The sequence below is a fragment of the Schistocerca nitens genome, chromosome 6 (genome assembly GCF_023898315.1).
Source record: "Schistocerca nitens isolate TAMUIC-IGC-003100 chromosome 6, iqSchNite1.1, whole genome shotgun sequence".
In the NCBI taxonomy this organism is placed as follows: domain Eukaryota; kingdom Metazoa; phylum Arthropoda; class Insecta; order Orthoptera; family Acrididae; genus Schistocerca; species Schistocerca nitens.
Genome location: NC_064619.1, coordinates 663373465 through 663393291, shown reverse-complemented (window position 1 = coordinate 663393291; position 19827 = coordinate 663373465). Strand labels below are relative to the sequence as shown.

Below are 19827 nucleotides of genomic sequence, written 5' to 3'. Positions count from 1 at the left end.
CGATACGCTCCGCGACGTCAACCGCGTCGCCACGAGTGCCGAGCGCAAGTTCGGGAGGTGAAGGCAGCACGCTGCCGACGCCTGCCGCCGAACGCGTCGCTCCGGCCAGAGGCGCAGTGTCCGGCAAAGGCCGCGGCTTGCCGCTGCCCGCGCCGGTCTCTGTACCCAGTGGTGTACGCTGGCCACGTCGTGCGGCTGCCGCAGGCGCCTCCCGCCCGCCATCTGTCGGGAGTGTGGGTACCGGCCTGGGACTGCCGCCCGCATTCGCTGCGCCGCCAACAGGTGGCTCTGCGATGCGGGTGGACGGTGGCAGGCAGGCTGCCTCGCTCGCCGCGGCCAGTGGTGGTGTCATTCACGGTGCAGCCGCGCCGCTGGTTGACACACCAAAGGACGCGCGCCCGACGGATGTACCGGGCGGTGTGGTGCTTGTGCGGTCGCAGACGTACACGCGCCGCGTTTCCTCTGCCCTGCCGGCGGCCACGTCGAGTGACGCCCGTCACTCCGTCTCCGTTCAGGCAGGGAGTGCTACTAAACAAACAGCCTCAGTTTCAGATAACGAGTGGCACTTAGTCACCCCACGGAGGGACAGACGCCGTGCTGCAGGACGGAGAACACCGCCCCCGGACCGACGGCGCATTATACCGCCCAGTCCGCATAACAGCGGCCCGGCGCGAGCAAACGCGTCTGGGCGGCCGGCGCGAGCTACACCTCGTGTATCTCGCGCCGGCGGCCGGGCGCGGGCGACCGCTGGCCATCTGTTGGCGGCGCGGCGAACACCAGCTGCAGTGCGCCCGACCCGAGCGCCAGGCCGGCGCGAGCTACACCTGGAGGCGCCCGGCCGGCGCAGGCTCCGCCAACCACCACTGCGCCATCTGGTAGCGACCCGCCGTGCACCTAGTCCGCGTAACAGCGGCCCGGGGCGAGCCGGCGTGCCAGGTCGGCCGGCGCGAGCTACACCTCGTGTTCCTTGCGCCGGCGGCGGGCCGCTGGCGACCGCCGGGCCATCTGTTGGCGGCGCGGCGAACACCAGCCGCAGTGCGCCCGACCCGAGCGCCAGACCGGCGCGAGCTACACCGGCCCCTGCTGCTACCGCTGCGCCACCTGTCATCGGCGCGGCGACCGACAGCAGCGCTGCGCGGCCCACACCAGATGGCAGCACGGCACCACCACCGACGCAGACGACGGAGCGGCGCGACGTGAGCGGAGGGACTGCAGCTGCGTCTCCTACACATGGCAGCAAGAAGAGGAGACGCCGACGTCGTAACGACCGTCCCAGTCCCAACCTCCCGCCGCAAAACTCCCGTCCTCCACCTGACCTGACAGACCCTCCTGTACCCTCCGAACAGGGCGCAACACAGGCAGCTCCGCCCCCCCCTCCCCCGGCCGACGCTCGGCTAACGGAGAGGCAGCGGCGCTGGCTGGCGGCCCTGGAGAGCGTCCACAACCAACCATGGGACGCATTCGTCGCGGTCGTCGAGGACTTCATCTCCGAGATCGCCGAGACGAAGCCACAACGCCAGGCAGCCGGAGATCGACAGGATGGGCCACCAGCAGCAGCGCACCGCGGCCAGGGCCGCGCCGACGCTGCTGCCAATCCCCCTCCTCCTGCCCCTACACGCGGCCGCGGTGGGCAGCGCGGTAGACGTGGCGCACGGCGCGCGGCGGCCGCCGAGCGTCGGTACGACGCGAGTGCAGCGTCTGAGATTCAGAAGCTGTACCGCGCGGACCGGCGCAAGGCGATGCAGCGCGTCCTTGGCGAGACGTCGCCGTACTGCCAAATCGATGGCAACGTGCTCACGGAGCACTTTAAGGGGGTATATTCTAAATCTGTTTTTTCTGTTACAGATTTACCAGCTGCTGTCCCGGACTTTGCCGCCACCACGCCTCCTGATGTCAGCGAGGAGGTCCTGTCGCTGATCACCTCCGCGGAGGTGCAACAGCGGCTCCAGAAGGCGAGCAATACTGCTCCTGGGGCAGACGGAGTCACCTACTCGGACCTGCGACGTGAGGATCCTGGCTGCCATGTGCTGGCTAAGATCTTCTCGCGCTGCTGGAATGAGCGGAAGACTCCGGTGCAGTGGAAAGTATCCACTACCGTCCTCATCCACAAGAAAGGGGACGTCTCGGACGTGACGAACTGGCGGCCTTTAGCATTGAGCTCCACCATCTCTAAGCTCTTTGCTGCAATCGTTGCGGACCGCACTTCTCTCTGGGCAGAGCGGTTGAACCTGCTCTCTCCGGAACAGAAGGGCTTCCGCACGTTTGAAGGCTGCTATGAGCACAACTTCATTGTGCAGACGGCAATTGATGATGCAAGGCGCAGGGGAGGCCAAGCATGCTTTGCTTGGCTTGACCTGGCGAATGCTTTCGGTTCAGTGCCTCACGCCCACCTCCTTGGAGTACTGAGCAGGATGGGACTACCAGAGCAATTGCATCAGCTAATTGCCGATATGTACGATGGTTGCTCCACCCGTGTCCGTACATCTGACGGACTAACGGAGGAGATAGAGATCCTGGCGGGGGTCAAGCAGGGCTGTCCACTGTCGCCCATCGTCTTTAACCTCGCGCTCGAGCCGGTACTTCGCGCCGCAACCTCGCTCAGAAATGAGTGTGGTATTCCGCTTTGCGGCGTCAGTGTGAGTGCACTGGCGTATGCGGACGATATCGTGCTTCTGGCGCGGGATTCAGAGGCGATGCAGACGCTCCTCAATGTTGTGGGTGAGGCGGCGACGTGGGCCGGGCTTACCTTCAAGCCGTCGAAGTGTGCCACGCTTCACATCCGCCGTCGGCAGACACTAGGCTCGGTATTCGCCCTGCAAGGGGGAGAACCAGCCGTGCTCGGTGCGGGTGACGCCTACCTCCATCTTGGCGTCCCCACCGGGTACAAAGTCGCGCAGACGCCAACGGATGCGATCGCGGCAATTCGACGCGACTTGCAGCACCTGGACGCTTCCCTGCTGGCTCCCTGGCAGAAGATTGACGCTGTGCGTGTCTTCCTCCTTCCCAGGCTTGACTTTGTCATGCGGGGCGGAGCGGTACGCAAGGGGCCGCTATCTGCACTTGACAAGGCAGTGAAAGCGGCTGTCAAATCATGGCTCTTCCTTCCACAGCGTGCGTCCACTGAACAGCTGTACCTCGCGCTGGGAGAGGGAGGATGCGGCCTGACGCCGCTCGCGGACGCTGCGGACATCTCAACGATCGTCCACGGCTTCCGCATGCTGCACTGCGACGACACCACCGTCCGCGACATCGCCTGGGCCACTCTATCTACGGCCGCGCGCCGCCGGCTGGGGAGGGAGCCAAGTCGAGCCGACTTGGCCACCTACCTTAGCGGCAGCACTGAGGGTGACCTCGCACGTGACGGAGGTGACATCCAGTCACTGTGGACACGCGTCAGGAACGCCACAAGGCGCCTAGCGCCGCGTGGCGTCACCTGGCGCTGGAGTGAACTGTTGTCTGAGTTGCAGGTGGAGGTCGGCGGCCGACCCGCCATCGCTGACGACGCGGAACACGACGGCATCGGAGGGGTGACGCAGCCGGCCACGGAGAGGACGGCGCTTGGGACTACACGACACCTCGAAGATGGCGGCGATGGACCGCAACACGATGATGACAGCGTGGGACGCACCGTCAACACTGGCGTCGAGCATGTCCGGGTGGGAGGGGGCGCCAAACGTCTTCTCTCGCGGACGCTCCGCGAGTGTCTGAGACAGCGCCTGCGCCACATCCTACTCAGAAAACCGGACCAGGGGAAGGTGTTCGAGTGCACCAGGGAGTCCACAGCGTCCAACCACTTCATAGCGGGAGGCAAATACACCCGCTTCGCAGACTGGCGCTTTATACATCGCGCCAGACTCGGAGTCGTGCCTCTGAACGGATGTCGCCGCTTTGATGGGCGGGCAAACAACAACAAAGCCTGCCGACGCTGTGGCCACAACAATGAGACGCTCCCGCACGTAATCAACGCGTGTATGGTGCACTCAGCAGCCCTGCAGTATCGCCACAACGCAGTCCTCAACCGCCTTGCAACAGCAGTCGCTGGGCGACCAAGAAGAGGAAACACTGCTGTTCCTGACATCAGGATCAACCAAGCCGTCATAGGGGACAGCAGTGGGCTGCGTCCGGACCTCGTAATAACTGACGAGGCCGCGAAGACTGTGACCATCGTCGATGTGACAATCCCCTTCGAGAATAGGCGGATTGCGCTCGACAACGCTCGGCAACTGAAGAAAATAAAGTACGCCGACGTTGCGCGCGGATTAGCCGCTCGCGGCTATTCCGTCACTGTCGACGCCCTGGTTGTCGGCAGTCTGGGGGCGTGGGACCGCCAGAACGATGCGGTGCTTCGGCACCTAGGCATCGCCAGCCGCTACTGCCAACTGATGCGGCGATTGATGGTGTCCGACACCATCAAGTGGTCCCGCGACATCTACGTTGAACACATCACTGGCCACCGCCAGTATGTGTCCCCCTAGACTGTGGCACGCTCTGACGTCAGGCTGCGAGACCCTCGAGACTGCAGTCGTCGGAGAACTTCGAGGTCGGTGCCTTCGTGTCGTCGGTGTCGAGATTCTCCTTCACGACGCGGGACCTGCGGCGTTACACCATCTTCGCGCCGCACTGCAGCAGTGCCGAGTCAGTAGCGGTGCGTGCGGTGCTGCCTAGTGCCCCTCCCTCCGTGGTGGCCGCCGAATATGGCCCCCACCTCGGTTGGCGCGGTGCTGGGCGGCGCCGTACGTGTGCCTACTGCCCGGCAGTCTCCAGCCAGCGTGGGAAGCAACACCCTCCTGCCACGACACCCCAGTGACGTCCGCCGCAAGGCGGACAGAGGGGAGAAGTCCGGCTGAGTGTGACCCGCCTGCGTGCGTGGCGCACCAGCCGCTGGCAGCCGTGCATGTGCAGTGCGCTGTCAGGGCATGGAGATGAATCAAATAAACATAAAATAGCTCCTAAATTAGGTCCAAACTACCCCTGATCTGACATAAGTAAGGCCGCGCCTACCGCGGGATTAATCTTAAGGTAATATACTTAAGTATCCGCGCCTAACGCGGCCTCATGATATTTAAGTAGTGGGCTTAACCCACGAACTAGAATAGTGATCAAATACTTAAGTACGGTTAGTACCGTTTTTTTTTCTTAAATTTATCTAAACTTAATAAACCTGTAAAACTCGTATTGTATAGAGTCATGGATATTCTTTTCTTAAATTTATACTTCGTAAGATTGTAACTAAGAATTATCTCGGAAAATAAAAATCTGTTCTTATCAGCTTAGTATCTGATACGTCCTGCATCGCAGGACCAGAATATTAAACTCATTTTTGGCTCATGACGGAGTGCTAGGGGCTTGCTCCACCTCTGTCGCGGGTTGGCCCGGCATTGCAGTACCGCCGGGATCGGCCCACCTAAAATTAATTAAAACATAGCCTGAAATGGGTTAATATTCTGCAGTGATCAGATATTCAGCTGGTGACAAAACTTGTCGTAGATGTCGATGTCCCCAGTAGTTAGCTGCTTACACACCACGTATTGTTTTAATTAATTTAGATTATCTTAAGTACTTTTTTTTTCTTTTTTTTTTTTTTTTTTTTTTTTTTTTTGCTGTGTGCTTGACCGCTCTTGCAGCCGCATTACACTAGGCTGGTAATTTATGGGGGCACAGGACAGTGCCTTCGGATGCCTCGTTGGCGTCTCTTATGGTCCGGCCACAGATAATTTTAAATAATTTTTTTGGAGTTATGACCTTAGCTCCTCGCGAACGTCGTCGCCGCCGCCGCACGCACGCAGAATACGTGTGTACACACACACACACACACACATATGCAGTTGGCGGTGGACGATGTAAGCACTCGGCTAGGTGTAGCTCGCGCCGGCCTCGCGACGGTCTAGCTCGCGCCGGCCTGGCGCTGCTGTGGGGCGGCGTCACGGCTTCTCCGCTGCCCTGGCAGCTAGCGGCGTTCAAATGGGAGTCGCAGTTTACTCTTCGACATGGAGGCTAGTACTGGGCTGTTGATGAGTGCTCTCGTGAAATGTCGTTCCTTCCGGCACTCGCTTTTGCGATGTTTTCGACGGTCGCCTGTTGCCATATCGGCCCGTACCACCGTGTGTCACTCCCACATGTGGAGCGCACACGCTGCAAGCATTTAGGCCCTTCCACTGCGGATTTTCCTTATCGCTTCTCGGCCTTTTGGCTAAGATCAAAGTGTAGTATCTGTTCTTATCAGCTTAGTATCTGATACGTCCTGCATCGCAGGACCAGAATATTAAACTCATTTTTGGCTCATGACGGAGTGCTAGGGGCTTGCTCCACCTCTGTCGCGGGTTGGCCCGGCATTGCAGTACCGCCGGGATCGGCCCACCTAAAATTAATTAAAACATAGCCTGAAATGGGTTAATATTCTGCAGTGATCAGATATTCAGCTGGTGACAAAACTTGTCGTAGATGTCGATGTCCCCAGTAGTTAGCTGCTTACACACCACGTATTGTTTTAATTAATTTAGATTATCTTAAGTACTTTTTTTTCTTTTTTTTTTTTTTTTTTTTGCTGTGTGCTTGACCGCTCTTGCAGCCGCATTACACTAGGCTGGTAATTTATGGGGGCACAGGACAGTGCCTTCGGATGCCTCGTTGGCGTCTCTTATGGTCCGGCCACAGATAATTTTAAATAAATTTTTTGGAGTTATGACCTTAGCTCCTCGCGAACGTCGTCGCCGCCGCCGCACGCACGCAGAATACGTGTGTACACACACACACACACACACATATGCAGTTGGCGGTGGACGATGTAAGCACTCGGCTAGGTGTAGCTCGCGCCGGCCTCGCGACGGTCTAGCTCGCGCCGGCCTGGCGCTGCTGTGGGGCGGCGTCACGGCTTCTCCGCTGCCCTGGCAGCTAGCGGCGTTCAAATGGGAGTCGCAGTTTACTCTTCGACATGGAGGCTAGTACTGGGCTGTTGATGAGTGCTCTCGTGAAATGTCGTTCCTTCCGGCACTCGCTTTTGCGATGTTTTCGACGGTCGCCTGTTGCCATATCGGCCCGTACCACCGTGTGTCACTCCCACATGTGGAGCGCACACGCTGCAAGCATTTAGGCCCTTCCACTGCGGATTTTCCTTCTATCTCACCGTTTATGGCCGTCCCATCGCTCTCACCCCCACCCTTAAGTACCTTGGCGTCACCCTCGACCGTCGTCTCTCCTGGACTCCCCATCTCCAGACAATCCAAGCCAAGGCACGTTCCCGACTCCGTCTCCTTAAGCTCCTTTCTGGCCGTACGTGGGGTCTGGACCCCTCCACCATCCTCCACACCTATAAGTCCCTCATCCGCCCTATCCTCTGTTACGCCCATCCAGCCTGGATCTCCGCCCCCCCTTCCTTTTATAAATCCCTCCAAATCCTTGAACGCCATGCTCTCCGCCTTGCCTATCGCATCCGTCTCCCCTCCCCCACGCGGATCCTGTATGACCTTATCCCCTTCCCCCACCTCCTCCTCTTCCTCGAAAGGATACGAATCCTCTACACCTCCCGTAAACTTGATCCTCCTCACCCGCTCGTCTCCCCGATCCTCTCCCACCCCCGCCCGCTGCCGCGCCTATACTCCCATGTCCCGCCCGGTCTCCATCTCTCCACCCTCCTTACCCTCTCCCGAGGTGGCTTCCGCCAGCTCCCTCTCCCTGATGATGTCCTCCTCCCCTCCATCTACCCCTCCTATCAACTTTGATCCCCCCCCCCCCTCCTCTTGTGTCCTATCCTTTAGGCACCCTCCCTCCCTCCTATCCCCTCCCTTCTCTTTCCTTTCCCCCCTCCCTCCTCCCCTCTCCCCCGGGCTTCCCCACCCCCTTCCTCCCTCCCCCTCTCTCCTTTGCCCATGGCATCCCTGCTCTCCCCTCTCGCTCTCCCTCTCCACTTCCTCCTCCTCCTCTCTTGGCAGGTCCCCGGACTCGCACACGCTTAGTGAACATTCGCGCGCCGGAGATCATCGCCTTCTGTGTCTCGTGTGTGTGCCGCCGTTTAGTGTTTTTGGTGTCCGCCGTCCCACTACTACGTTCACTTGTGCCGTCGGATTCGTCAGTGTTGTGTGCGCCGTGCCAATGTGTTATCAGTGTTGTTATCGTCACGTGTGAACGACTCCGTGTTTTTTGTGTCTATGTGACATCTTTCTTTTGCCCGTCACTTTGTTTCATTGTCTTTCTCCGTTTTTCTACTTTTGTAAACCGCTGTGGCTGAAGAGCGGCGTAGTGTGCCGCTGCCAGCCTACTTGCTTTGTACAAGTATTAAAATAACAATAAAGTAAAAAAAAAAAAAAGCGGATTTTCCTTATCGCTTCTCGGCCTTTTGGCTAAGATCAAAGTGTAGTATCTGTTCTTATCAGCTTAGTATCTGATACGTCCTGCATCGCAGGACCAGAATATTAAACTCATTTTTGGCTCATGACGGAGTGCTAGGGGCTTGCTCCACCTCTGTCGCGGGTTGGCCCGGCATTGCAGTACCGCCGGGATCGGCCCACCTAAAATTAATTAAAACATAGCCTGAAATGGGTTAATATTCTGCAGTGATCAGATATTCAGCTGGTGACAAAACTTGTCGTAGATGTCGATGTCCCCAGTAGTTAGCTGCTTACACACCACGTATTGTTTTAATTAATTTAGATTATCTTAAGTACTATTTTTTTCTTTTTTTTTTTTTTTTTTTTTTTTTTTTTTTTTTTTTTTGCTGTGTGCTTGACCGCTCTTGCAGCCGCATTACACTAGGCTGGTAATTTATGGGGGCACAGGACAGTGCCTTCGGATGCCTCGTTGGCGTCTCTTATGGTCCGGCCACAGATAATTTTAAATAAATTTTTTGGAGTTAAGACCTTAGCTCCTCGCGAACGTCGTCGCCGCCGCCGCACGCACGCAGAATACGTGTGTACACACACACACACATATGCAGTTGGCGGTGGACGATGTAAGCACTCGGCTAGGTGTAGCTCGCGCCGGCCTCGCGACGGTCTAGCTCGCGCCGGCCTGGCGCTGCTGTGGGGCGGCGTCACGGCTTCTCCGCTGCCCTGGCAGCTAGCGGCGTTCAAATGGGAGTCGCAGTTTACTCTTCGACATGGAGGCTAGTACTGGGCTGTTGATGAGTGCTCTCGTGAAATGTCGTTCCTTCCGGCACTCGCTTTTGCGATGTTTTCGACGGTCGCCTGTTGCCATATCGGCCCGTACCACCGTGTGTCACTCCCACATGTGGAGCGCACACGCTGCAAGCATTTAGGCCCTTCCACTGCGGATTTTCCTTATCGCTTCTCGGCCTTTTGGCTAAGATCAAAGTGTAGTATCTGTTCTTATCAGCTTAGTATCTGATACGTCCTGCATCGCAGGACCAGAATATTAAACTCATTTTTGGCTCATGACGGAGTGCTAGGGGCTTGCTCCACCTCTGTCGCGGGTTGGCCCGGCATTGCAGTACCGCCGGGATCGGCCCACCTAAAATTAATTAAAACATAGCCTGAAATGGGTTAATATTCTGCAGTGATCAGATATTCAGCTGGTGACAAAACTTGTCGTAGATGTCGATGTCCCCAGTAGTTAGCTGCTTACACACCACGTATTGTTTTAATTAATTTAGATTATCTTAAGTACTTTTTTTTTCTTTTTTTTTTTTTTTTTTTTTTTTTTTTTTTTTTTTTTTTGCTGTGTGCTTGACCGCTCTTGCAGCCGCATTACACTAGGCTGGTAATTTATGGGGGCACAGGACAGAGCCTTCGGATGCCTCGTTGGCGTCTCTTATGGTCCGGCCACAGATAATTTTAAATAAATTTTTTGGAGTTAAGACCTTAGCTCCTCGCGAACGTCGTCGCCGCCGCCGCACGCACGCAGAATACGTGTGTACACACACACACACATATGCAGTTGGCGGTGGACGATGTAAGCACTCGGCTAGGTGTAGCTCGCGCCGGCCTCGCGACGGTCTAGCTCGCGCCGGCCTGGCGCTGCTGTGGGGCGGCGTCACGGCTTCTCCGCTGCCCTGGCAGCTAGCGGCGTTCAAATGGGAGTCGCAGTTTACTCTTCGACATGGAGGCTAGTACTGGGCTGTTGATGAGTGCTCTCGTGAAATGTCGTTCCTTCCGGCACTCGCTTTTGCGATGTTTTCGACGGTCGCCTGTTGCCATATCGGCCCGTACCACCGTGTGTCACTCCCACATGTGGAGCGCACACGCTGCAAGCATTTAGGCCCTTCCACTGCGGATTTTCCTTATCGCTTCTCGGCCTTTTGGCTAAGATCAAAGTGTAGTATCTGTTCTTATCAGCTTAGTATCTGATACGTCCTGCATCGCAGGACCAGAATATTAAACTCATTTTTGGCTCATGACGGAGTGCTAGGGGCTTGCTCCACCTCTGTCGCGGGTTGGCCCGGCATTGCAGTACCGCCGGGATCGGCCCACCTAAAATTAATTAAAACATAGCCTGAAATGGGTTAATATTCTGCAGTGATCAGATATTCAGCTGGTGACAAAACTTGTCGTAGATGTCGATGTCCCCAGTAGTTAGCTGCTTACACACCACGTATTGTTTTAATTAATTTAGATTATCTTAAGTACTTTTTTTTTCTTTTTTTTTTTTTTTGCTGTGTGCTTGACCGCTCTTGCAGCCGCATTACACTAGGCTGGTAATTTATGGGGGCACAGGACAGTGCCTTCGGATGCCTCGTTGGCGTCTCTTATGGTCCGGCCACAGATAATTTTAAATAAATTTTTTGGAGTTATGACCTTAGCTCCTCGCGAACGTCGTCGCCGCCGCCGCACGCACGCAGAATACGTGTGTACACACACACACACACACACATATGCAGTTGGCGGTGGACGATGTAAGCACTCGGCTAGGTGTAGCTCGCGCCGGCCTCGCGACGGGCTAGCTCGCGCCGGCCTGGCGCTGCTGTGGGGCGGCGTCACGGCTTCTCCGCTGCCCTGGCAGCTAGCGGCGTTCAAATGGGAGTCGCAGTTTACTCTTCGACATGGAGGCTAGTACTGGGCTGTTGATGAGTGCTCTCGTGAAATGTCGTTCCTTCCGGCACTCGCTTTTGCGATGTTTTCGACGGTCGCCTGTTGCCATATCGGCCCGTACCACCGTGTGTCACTCCCACATGTGGAGCGCACACGCTGCAAGCATTTAGGCCCTTCCACTGCGGATTTTCCTTGATCTCCGGCGGTACACCGCAAGGTTACCGCCCTTCGATAGTGCCCTTCTAGCGCTTATCGAAGTGTTAGGTGTTCCAGGTGCCAGCCAGCCAGCCAGCCAGCCAGCCAGCCAGCCAGCCAGCCAGCCAGCCAGCCAGCCCAGAAGCAGCAGCAGCAGCAGCAGCAGCAGCAGCAGCAGCAGTAGTTCCCGGTCCCGGCCTGCAGCAGTGGTCGGGCAGCCAGCCAGCCAGCCAGCCAGCCAGCCAGCCAGCCAGCCAGCCAGCCAGCCAGCCAGCCCTCCGGTGGCAGCAGCAGCAGCAGTAGTCCCGCCAGCAGCAGCAGCAGCCGCCGCCCCGGCCCCGGCCCCGTCCGCGGCAGCAGCGTTCCTGCCTCTCGCCGTCCAGCCAGCAGCAGCAGCAGCAGCGTTCCCGCCGTCCGCCGTCCGCCGTCCGCCGTCCGCCGTCCGCCGTCCGCCGTCCGCCGTCCCCCAGTGTGTGTCCTGTCCTTTCGTGCTGTGTATTTTCTTCTCCTTGTCATCATGTCCGCCCCCACCACCACCGTCACTACTACCACCACCGTCATCGTGTATACGTCCCCTTCTGCCGCCTCCACCACTATCACTTGGTGTGCCCAGTCCCACCCCCCTCCTTCCATCCCTCCCCTCCTCTCTATCCCTTCGCCCTCGCTCTTTGTCCCCCCCTCTTCCGCTTCTTCCTCTCGTTCTGATCCCTTCCCCCCACTCCCCCAGCCTGTCACTGCAGCTCCGGCTCGGGTGGTGGCCCGTCGGGCCACTGCCCACGCCCAGCTTTCCCCGTCGCCGTCGCCGTCGCCATCTCCGCCGCCACCGCCACCACCACCACCACCGCCATCTTCGTCGCCGTCACCATCACTGCCACCTTCGCCTGCACCGTCACAGTCATCTCCGGCGCCGACTGTTGCGTCCGTGCCGGGACCTGCCCCTTCCCACCACCTCCCCATCTTTCCCGTCCCTCTTATCACCACCCGCCCATCTGCAGCTGTCAAACGCCCTAGTGGCGCCCCCACTTCCTCTGCTCCTAAAAAGGCTCCACCCCGCCCCCCATCCCCACCCCAAAATGCCATGGACGTCTCCCCACCTGGCCCCGCTCCCTCCTCCTCCCCCTCCTCCTCCCCACCCGGTCTCTACAAATATCTCCTGTCCCGTCCCGATCCTTCCTTCCTCGAGGCCCGGAATCTCTCCCTCCTCCTCCGCCGCCATTTCCCTGGCGCCCCCATATCTCTCCTTACTCCCAGACGGGACTCTGTTCTTATCTCCTCCCCCAGCCCGACCCTCCATACTGACATCCTCTCCCGCCTCCCCATCACCCGTTTTGGTCCTAACGCCTCCCTCACCCCTGCTCCCTCTCCTTCTCCTACCCGCCAACCCCAACCCCCGCGTCGCCCGCCGACCCTCACCGCCGTGATCACTCGGCTTAGTCCGTCGATCACGGAGGAGGAGGTGTTGGCGGAGCTGAAGGCCCATCCCACCCTGGAGGTGCGGGCAGTCCGCCGCATTTTTAACGCGACCGGCCCCACCCGCCTTATGCGGGTGTTCTCTGAGGACGCCCCCTCCATTGACCGCCTCCTGAAGGAGGGTGCCCTCCTCTTCAATCAGCGGTACAAGGTCGACCCCTCCCGTTCCCCCCCTCAATCCCTGCGCTGCCAGAGATGTCTGCGCTATAATGCACATACAACAGCCGAGTGCCGCGAGGCCCCCACCTGCCCGCATTGTCGCCAAGCGCACTTTCTCCGGCAGTGCCCCAACCTCCAATCCCCTCCCTCCTGTAATACTTGCAGCCTCCCCCACCCTACCTACTCCCAAAAGTGTAAAGCCCGGCCCCCTCCCACCTCCCCTGAACTCACCGTACCTGTCCGTCCCCTGGACGCCCCCACCCCTCCTGGCAATTCCCTTCGTCCCCCCCCCACTGCTGAGGACATCATCAGGTTCCTCACTATTGTCCTCCAAAACGTCCATCCCTTCCAGCGCCCCCACACCCTCCAACAGATCTCCCTCGCCGCCCGTTCCATATTCCACCTTAAAATGTACGCCACCTATTCCAATAACCAGGCCCATTTCACCTTCTCCCGCCTTGACACCCTCGTCTAAATCCTATCATGGCGCGACAGCATCGTATCCTTTTCAACAATATCCGCTCCCTTCCCGCCAACAAGAACCTCTTCCTGCACACCCTTGCTACCCACCGTGTGGATGCCTTCCTCCTCAATGAAACCTTTCTCCAACCCCACCACTCCATTCACACCTCCCCCTATCTCCTCCACCGATCCGATAATCCCCTCCCAGTGGCGCGTGGCGGCGTTGCTATTGGCCACCACCGCCAGATCCCCGTTCGGCTCCAACCTCTCCTTCCCGACCCCACCGAACACCTGATCCTTAGTCTCTTCTTCCCCGGCCTTACCGTTACCTGTGCCACCATCTATGTCCGCCCTAACGCCCCTCTTCCTTTCGACTTCCTCTCCCACATCGACCGTACCTTCTCCTCCTACGTGATCGCCGCCGACCTCAACATCCATAGTCGCTCCGCTGCCCAGTTACGGCGGTGGCATCGGTTCCTCTCCTCCCTTCAAGGCGACCTCATCCCCATCCCCCAGCACACCCGCCCCGAATCCAATTCCACTCCCGATGTTATTCTTTCCTCCCCCAACCTCCTTGGTCGCATTACGGTGGATGTCCTGGAGCCTATTGGTAGTGACCATCTCCCTGTCCTCCTCACCGTTTCAGACGGTCGTCGCCCCCGCCCCGACCCTCGTAATGACCCTCCCCCCAAGTACATCCATGACTATTCCCGTGCCGACTGGAATGCCTACCGGGATACCCTCTCCACTCAGGTCGACAGCCACCCTCTCGCCTACCGCCGTCCCGATGATGTCTCCCATGCCGCCTCCTTTCTCCAGCGGACCTTGTCTGAGGCCGTGGAGGCCCACGTCCCTACTGTTGCCATCCACCCCCACCGTCCTACCTTGCCACCGCAGGCCGTCCTCCTCCTCCGTGAATCCCGTCGTCTCTACCGTGCCTTCCTCCGCACGCGTGACCCGGACACCCTACGACGCCACCGGCAACTACAGCGACACATTCGAAATTTGCTCGCGGCTAAGAAACGCCGGGACTGGCGACAGACATGCACCCGTTTAAATGCTACCCTTCCTATAAACTCGTCCAAGTTCTGGACCGCCTTCCGTCGCCTTACCGGAACAAAGCCCTCCCCCTACTATCCTCTTCTCCACGATGACCACCCATTCCCTGACGCCCTTAGTAAGGCCAACCACTTTGCCTCCTACCTGTCCGATGTGTTTTCCATCCCTGATGATCCCCGGTTCGATTACTCCCTCTTCCCCGATATCCGCGATCGAACTGACACCTCTGTCCCTCCCCTCGCTCCTGGTTTCCAGTACTTGGACAACATTCCACACACGGAACTTAATGCCCCCATCACTACACAGGATCTCATTACTACACTCCGCACCAAACGCAACACCGCTCCTGGTCACGATCGTGTCACCTACCGTCACCTTCGTGAAGCTCCTGTCTCTTTCCTCTCCACCCTGGCCAGGCTCTACAATGTAGTCCTGTCCACTGGTTACTACCCCGACCTGTGGAAAACCTCTCGTATCCTCATGTTCCTCAAACCTGGCAAACCGCCGTCCGCCGTCTCCTCCTACCGTCCCATCAGCCTTACCTCGGTCTTCAGCAAGGTCCTGGAATCCATCCTCACCCGCCGCATCCACCAGCATCTCCGCCAGCACCGCCTCCTCCCCGTTACCCAGTGTGGCTTTCGGCCGTCCTTCTCTTCCGACGATCTTCTCCTTCACCTCACTCATCTCCTTTCCGAACAGCTCAATTCCCGTCGCTCCGCAATCTTCCTCTCTCTTGACCTCGAACGCGCATATGACCGCGTATGGCATTCCGGTCTCCTCTTCAAGCTCCAAACCTTCGCCCTTCCCATTAACTACGTTCGTCTGATCGGTTCCTTTCTCTCCCGCCGTCCTTCCCATGTCACCATCCATAACACCGATTCCTACACCTTTTTCCCCTCCGCCGGTGTGCCCCAAGGCTCCGTCCTCTCCCCCCTTCTGTACTTGTTGTACACGGCGGACATGCCGCCGCCGCCACCCCCCGTCCACCTTCTCCAGTTTGCCGATGACACCGCCTTCCTTGCCCTTGCCCCCACCCTGCAACGCTCCCAACACCTTCTCCAATCCCATCTTGACCGGTTCACCGCTTGGTGCAACCAGTGGTTGCTCAAGGTCAATCCTTCCAAAACCCAGGCGATCATTGTAGGCAAAACCACTCCTTCCTTCCGCCTCCTTGATTTCTATCTCACCGTTTCTGGCCGTCCCATCGCTCTCACCCCCACCCTTAAGTACCTTGGCGTCACCCTCGACCGTCGTCTCTCCTGGACTCCCCATCTCCAGACAATCCAAGCCAAGGCACGTTCCCGACTCCGTCTCCTTAAGCTCCTTTCTGGCCGTACGTGGGGTCTGGACCCCTCCACCATCCTCCACACCTATAAGTCCCTCATCCGCCCTATCCTCTGTTACGCCCATCCAGCCTGGATCTCCGCCCCCCCTTCCTTTTATAAATCCCTCCAAATCCTTGAACGCCATGCTCTCCGCCTTGCCTATCGCATCCGTCTCCCCTCCCCCACGCGGATCCTGTATGACCTTATCCCCTTCCCCCACCTCCTCCTCTTCCTCGAAAGGATACGAATCCTCTACACCTCCCGTAAACTTGATCCTCCTCACCCGCTCGTCTCCCCGATCCTCTCCCACCCCCGCCCGCTGCCGCGCCTATACTCCCATGTCCCGCCCGGTCTCCATCTCTCCACCCTCCTTACCCTCTCCCGAGGTGGCTTCCGCCAGCTCCCTCTCCCTGATGATGTCCTCCTCCCCTCCATCTACCCCTCCTATCAACTTTGATCCCCCCCCCCTCCTCCTGTGTCCTATCCTTTAGGCACCCTCCCTCCCTCCTATCCCCTCCCTTCTCTTTCCTTTCCCCCCTCCCTCCTCCCCTCTCCCCCGGGCTTCCCCACCCCCTTCCTCCCTCCCCCTCTCTCCTTTGCCCATGGCATCCCTGCTCTCCCCTCTCGCTCTCCCTCTCCACTTCCTCCTCCTCCTCTCTTGGCAGGTCCCCGGACTCGCACACGCTTAGTGAACATTCGCGCGCCGGAGATCATCGCCTTCTGTGTCTCGTGTGTGTGCCGCCGTTTAGTGTTTTTGGTGTCCGCCGTCCCACTACTACGTTCACTTGTGCCGTCGGATTCGTCAGTGTTGTGTGCGCCGTGCCAATGTGTTATCAGTGTTGTTATCGTCACGTGTGAACGACTCCGTGTTTTTTGTGTCTATGTGACATCTTTCTTTTGCCCGTCACTTTGTTTCATTGTCTTTCTCCGTTTTTCTACTTTTGTAAACCGCTGTGGCTGAAGAGCGGCGTAGTGTGCCGCTGCCAGCCTACTTGCTTTGTACAAGTATTAAAATAACAATAAAGTAAAAAAAAAAAAAAAGGATTTTCCTTATCGCTTCTCGGCCTTTTGGCTAAGATCAAAGTGTAGTATCTGTTCTTATCAGCTTAGTATCTGATACGTCCTGCATCGCAGGACCAGAATATTAAACTCATTTTTGGCTCATGACGGAGTGCTAGGGGCTTGCTCCACCTCTGTCGCGGGTTGGCCCGGCATTGCAGTACCGCCGGGATCGGCCCACCTAAAATTAATTAAAACATAGCCTGAAATGGGTTAATATTCTGCAGTGATCAGATATTCAGCTGGTGACAAAACTTGTCGTAGATGTCGATGTCCCCAGTAGTTAGCTGCTTACACACCACGTATTGTTTTAATTAATTTAGATTATCTTAAGTACTTTTTTTTTCTTTTTTTTTTTTTTTGCTGTGTGCTTGACCGCTCTTGCAGCCGCATTACACTAGGCTGGTAATTTATGGGGGCACAGGACAGTGCCTTCGGATGCCTCGTTGGCGTCTCTTATGGTCCGGCCACAGATAATTTTAAATAAATTTTTTGGAGTTATGACCTTAGCTCCTCGCGAACGTCGTCGCCGCCGCCGCACGCACGCAGAATACGTGTGTACACACACACACACACACACATATGCAGTTGGCGGTGGACGATGTAAGCACTCGGCTAGGTGTAGCTCGCGCCGGCCTCGCGACGGTCTAGCTCGCGCCGGCCTGGCGCTGCTGTGGGGCGGCGTCACGGCTTCTCCGCTGCCCTGGCAGCTAGCGGCGTTCAAATGGGAGTCGCAGTTTACTCTTCGACATGGAGGCTAGTACTGGGCTGTTGATGAGTGCTCTCGTGAAATGTCGTTCCTTCCGGCACTCGCTTTTGCGATGTTTTCGACGGTCGCCTGTTGCCATATCGGCCCGTACCACCGTGTGTCACTCCCACATGTGGAGCGCACACGCTGCAAGCATTTAGGCCCTTCCACTGCGGATTTTCCTTATCGCTTCTCGGCCTTTTGGCTAAGAAGCACCCCGCGAGCGGAGCGTTCTGTTGGGCTCTGTCGCGGGTTTTGGGTCACCTCTCGCGTATAGCGATCGAGGTTTCGTTTGTTCTTTATTTCTCCGTCGTTGACATTTTTGCGGTGACATGACCAATCGGTCGAATAGTATTCAGTGTGTGTTCGACAGAGCCGCAAGACGGCCGAACGCGTTTGAAATACAAGAATGGATTTTTGGCGATCTACGTGTACCGGAACATGATGTTGACACCTTCGAACTGGATTTCGTCTTGTTTTCGTTATTTGTGAAATTCGTCAACCAGGAGCAATACGAAAAGTATGGCCTGGCTGTAGCGGGCGAACATCCGTTCCGCTATTTCGATGGCAGTGTCGGTACAGTGACAATCGTGCCGTCTGGGTTTGGCATACGGACTGTGCGGGTGTTCAACGTACCCCCTGAGTGTCCGAATGAAGTCATCGGCCGTGTCTTGTCGCGGTATGGCACGGTGCTCAGCATCACGAATGAGAGGTGGGGCAGTGCCTACCGCTTCCAGGGCAACAGCGGCGTTCGTAGTGTCCGCATGGACCTCCGCCAGCACGTACCGTCGTATTTAAATATTGCGAGTACCAGGGCCCAGGTCACCTATATTGGGCAACCGCAGACTTGCTCCCTTTGTCAATCGACGGAGCATCTCCGCGTGGATTGCCCGCGCCGGCGCCCTGTGCAACTGCCGCGGGAACGCGCTGCTGGTACCGACCTTGTGCCTCTCCTCAGCGAGGTAGTGGCGGGTGCTGCCCGCCGTCCCGCTGAGCGGCCTGACGTTTCACCCCCGCCAGATGCAGTGCAACCGGCACCCAGTGCACCGGTTGACGAACCCGTCCCGGACCGGGCGCCCGTTGTGGCGGTACCGCCGGCGGCGGCTGATGTGCCCGCTATGGCGAGTGATGTGGTCGCTGTAGAACAGATGGAGGTCGTTATTCCTACCCCGCCCCTCCCGGCAGATGACGCGAAGTCCCCCCGCCGTCGTCATCGACGCAAGAAGGCGAACCCAGACCAATCGGCGGAGGCGGCGGACGTTTTCCGTCCCCCTGAAAGCGGCAGTGAGACTGACTCTCAGGCCTCCTCGGTTTCCCGCTCTGTTTCCGCTGACCGCTCGGGCGGTATGCGGCAAACTGCTCGACAACTAGAGGCTCTTATCAGTTCATCGCGAGATCGGGGAGCGATCCCTGCAAAACGGAAACATGACCAGGGTAGCGATCAGCCACTGCAGCGTACTCGTACCCTTTCACATCCTACTGCGTCCGAACCGTCTGTGCCGCCTGGCTCAGACTATCCTGCCGATGGGGGAGGCCTGAACTGGGCTGACGACGAGGGCGATGAAATGCGTGATTGAGTGGGCTCTTCCCACATGAGCTGCTTGGTATTATTTTCTCACATCCGGGGTGATATAGCGGGGTTCCGATGTGGATGTTTCCACACCTGCTTCCCTACGGCCGTGACCCTATCTGCCGTTATTTCCTCTGTGTTGCTCTCCCATGCCTGCCTTTGACCGTCCGCCGGGAGCCCTCTCCCTTTTAACGGTCAATATTAACTCCATCTCCAATCCGGTCAAACTTCGCTCTTTGAAGGACTTTCTCCGCCTTGGTGCGTTTGATGTGGTATTTCTCCAGGAGGTTTGTGCCCCTTTTCTATCTGACCTAGTTGGTTATGAATCACTGTATAACATCGACCCTGACGCCCGGCGGGGTACTGCTTTGCTCTACCGATCAGAGTTCACTCCATCCCATGTTACCACGCTCCCCAACGGTCGTGTCCTTGCATGTATCCTTCAAGATGTCCTTTTTCTAAATGTCTATGCTCCTTCCGGTGCTAACCACAGGCATGACAGAACGACACTTTTTCAGTCTGATATCCCCCCTTTCTTAGCAGCTCGTCGCCCTATTGTCTTTGGCGGAGACTTCAACTGTGTGGTAGCCGGAGTTGACCAGGTCCCGACGCCTATGCGGTGTGAAGCGCTCGCTTCACTCCTTCGAGCGGCTGACCTTACTGACACGTGGCGCCACTTTCATCCCGCCTACACGCAATTTACCCACATCTATCCCACTGGAGCCAGCCGTATAGATCGTGTTTATGTCTCGACTGATTTGACTCCCGCCCTTTGTGCCGTCCAAGTCATACCCGTGGCCT

The 19827-nt window shown here is 57.6% G+C and overlaps 5 non-coding genes and 1 pseudogene across 5 annotated transcripts; all 6 read left to right on the top strand.

Annotated features, from left to right (window-relative positions):
• Nucleotides 1-5236: 5236 nt before the first annotated feature.
• LOC126191695 (U2 spliceosomal RNA) lies at nt 5237-5409 on the top strand (annotated as a pseudogene).
• Nucleotides 5410-6170: 761 nt separating this feature from the next.
• LOC126191603 (U2 spliceosomal RNA) lies at nt 6171-6363 on the top strand. The gene has a single exon (XR_007538379.1). It is a non-coding gene; the product is annotated as a U2 spliceosomal RNA (small nuclear RNA).
• A 1953-nt stretch (nt 6364-8316) lies between these two features.
• LOC126191602 (U2 spliceosomal RNA) lies at nt 8317-8509 on the top strand. The gene has a single exon (XR_007538378.1). It is a non-coding gene; the product is annotated as a U2 spliceosomal RNA (small nuclear RNA).
• A 765-nt stretch (nt 8510-9274) lies between these two features.
• LOC126191600 (U2 spliceosomal RNA) lies at nt 9275-9467 on the top strand. The gene has a single exon (XR_007538377.1). It is a non-coding gene; the product is annotated as a U2 spliceosomal RNA (small nuclear RNA).
• A 766-nt stretch (nt 9468-10233) lies between these two features.
• LOC126191599 (U2 spliceosomal RNA) lies at nt 10234-10426 on the top strand. Its single transcript, XR_007538376.1, has one exon. It is a non-coding gene; the product is annotated as a U2 spliceosomal RNA (small nuclear RNA).
• A 6275-nt stretch (nt 10427-16701) lies between these two features.
• On the top strand, nt 16702-16894 carry LOC126191598 (U2 spliceosomal RNA). The gene has a single exon (XR_007538375.1). It is a non-coding gene; the product is annotated as a U2 spliceosomal RNA (small nuclear RNA).
• The last annotated feature ends 2933 nt before the right edge of the window (nt 16895-19827 follow it).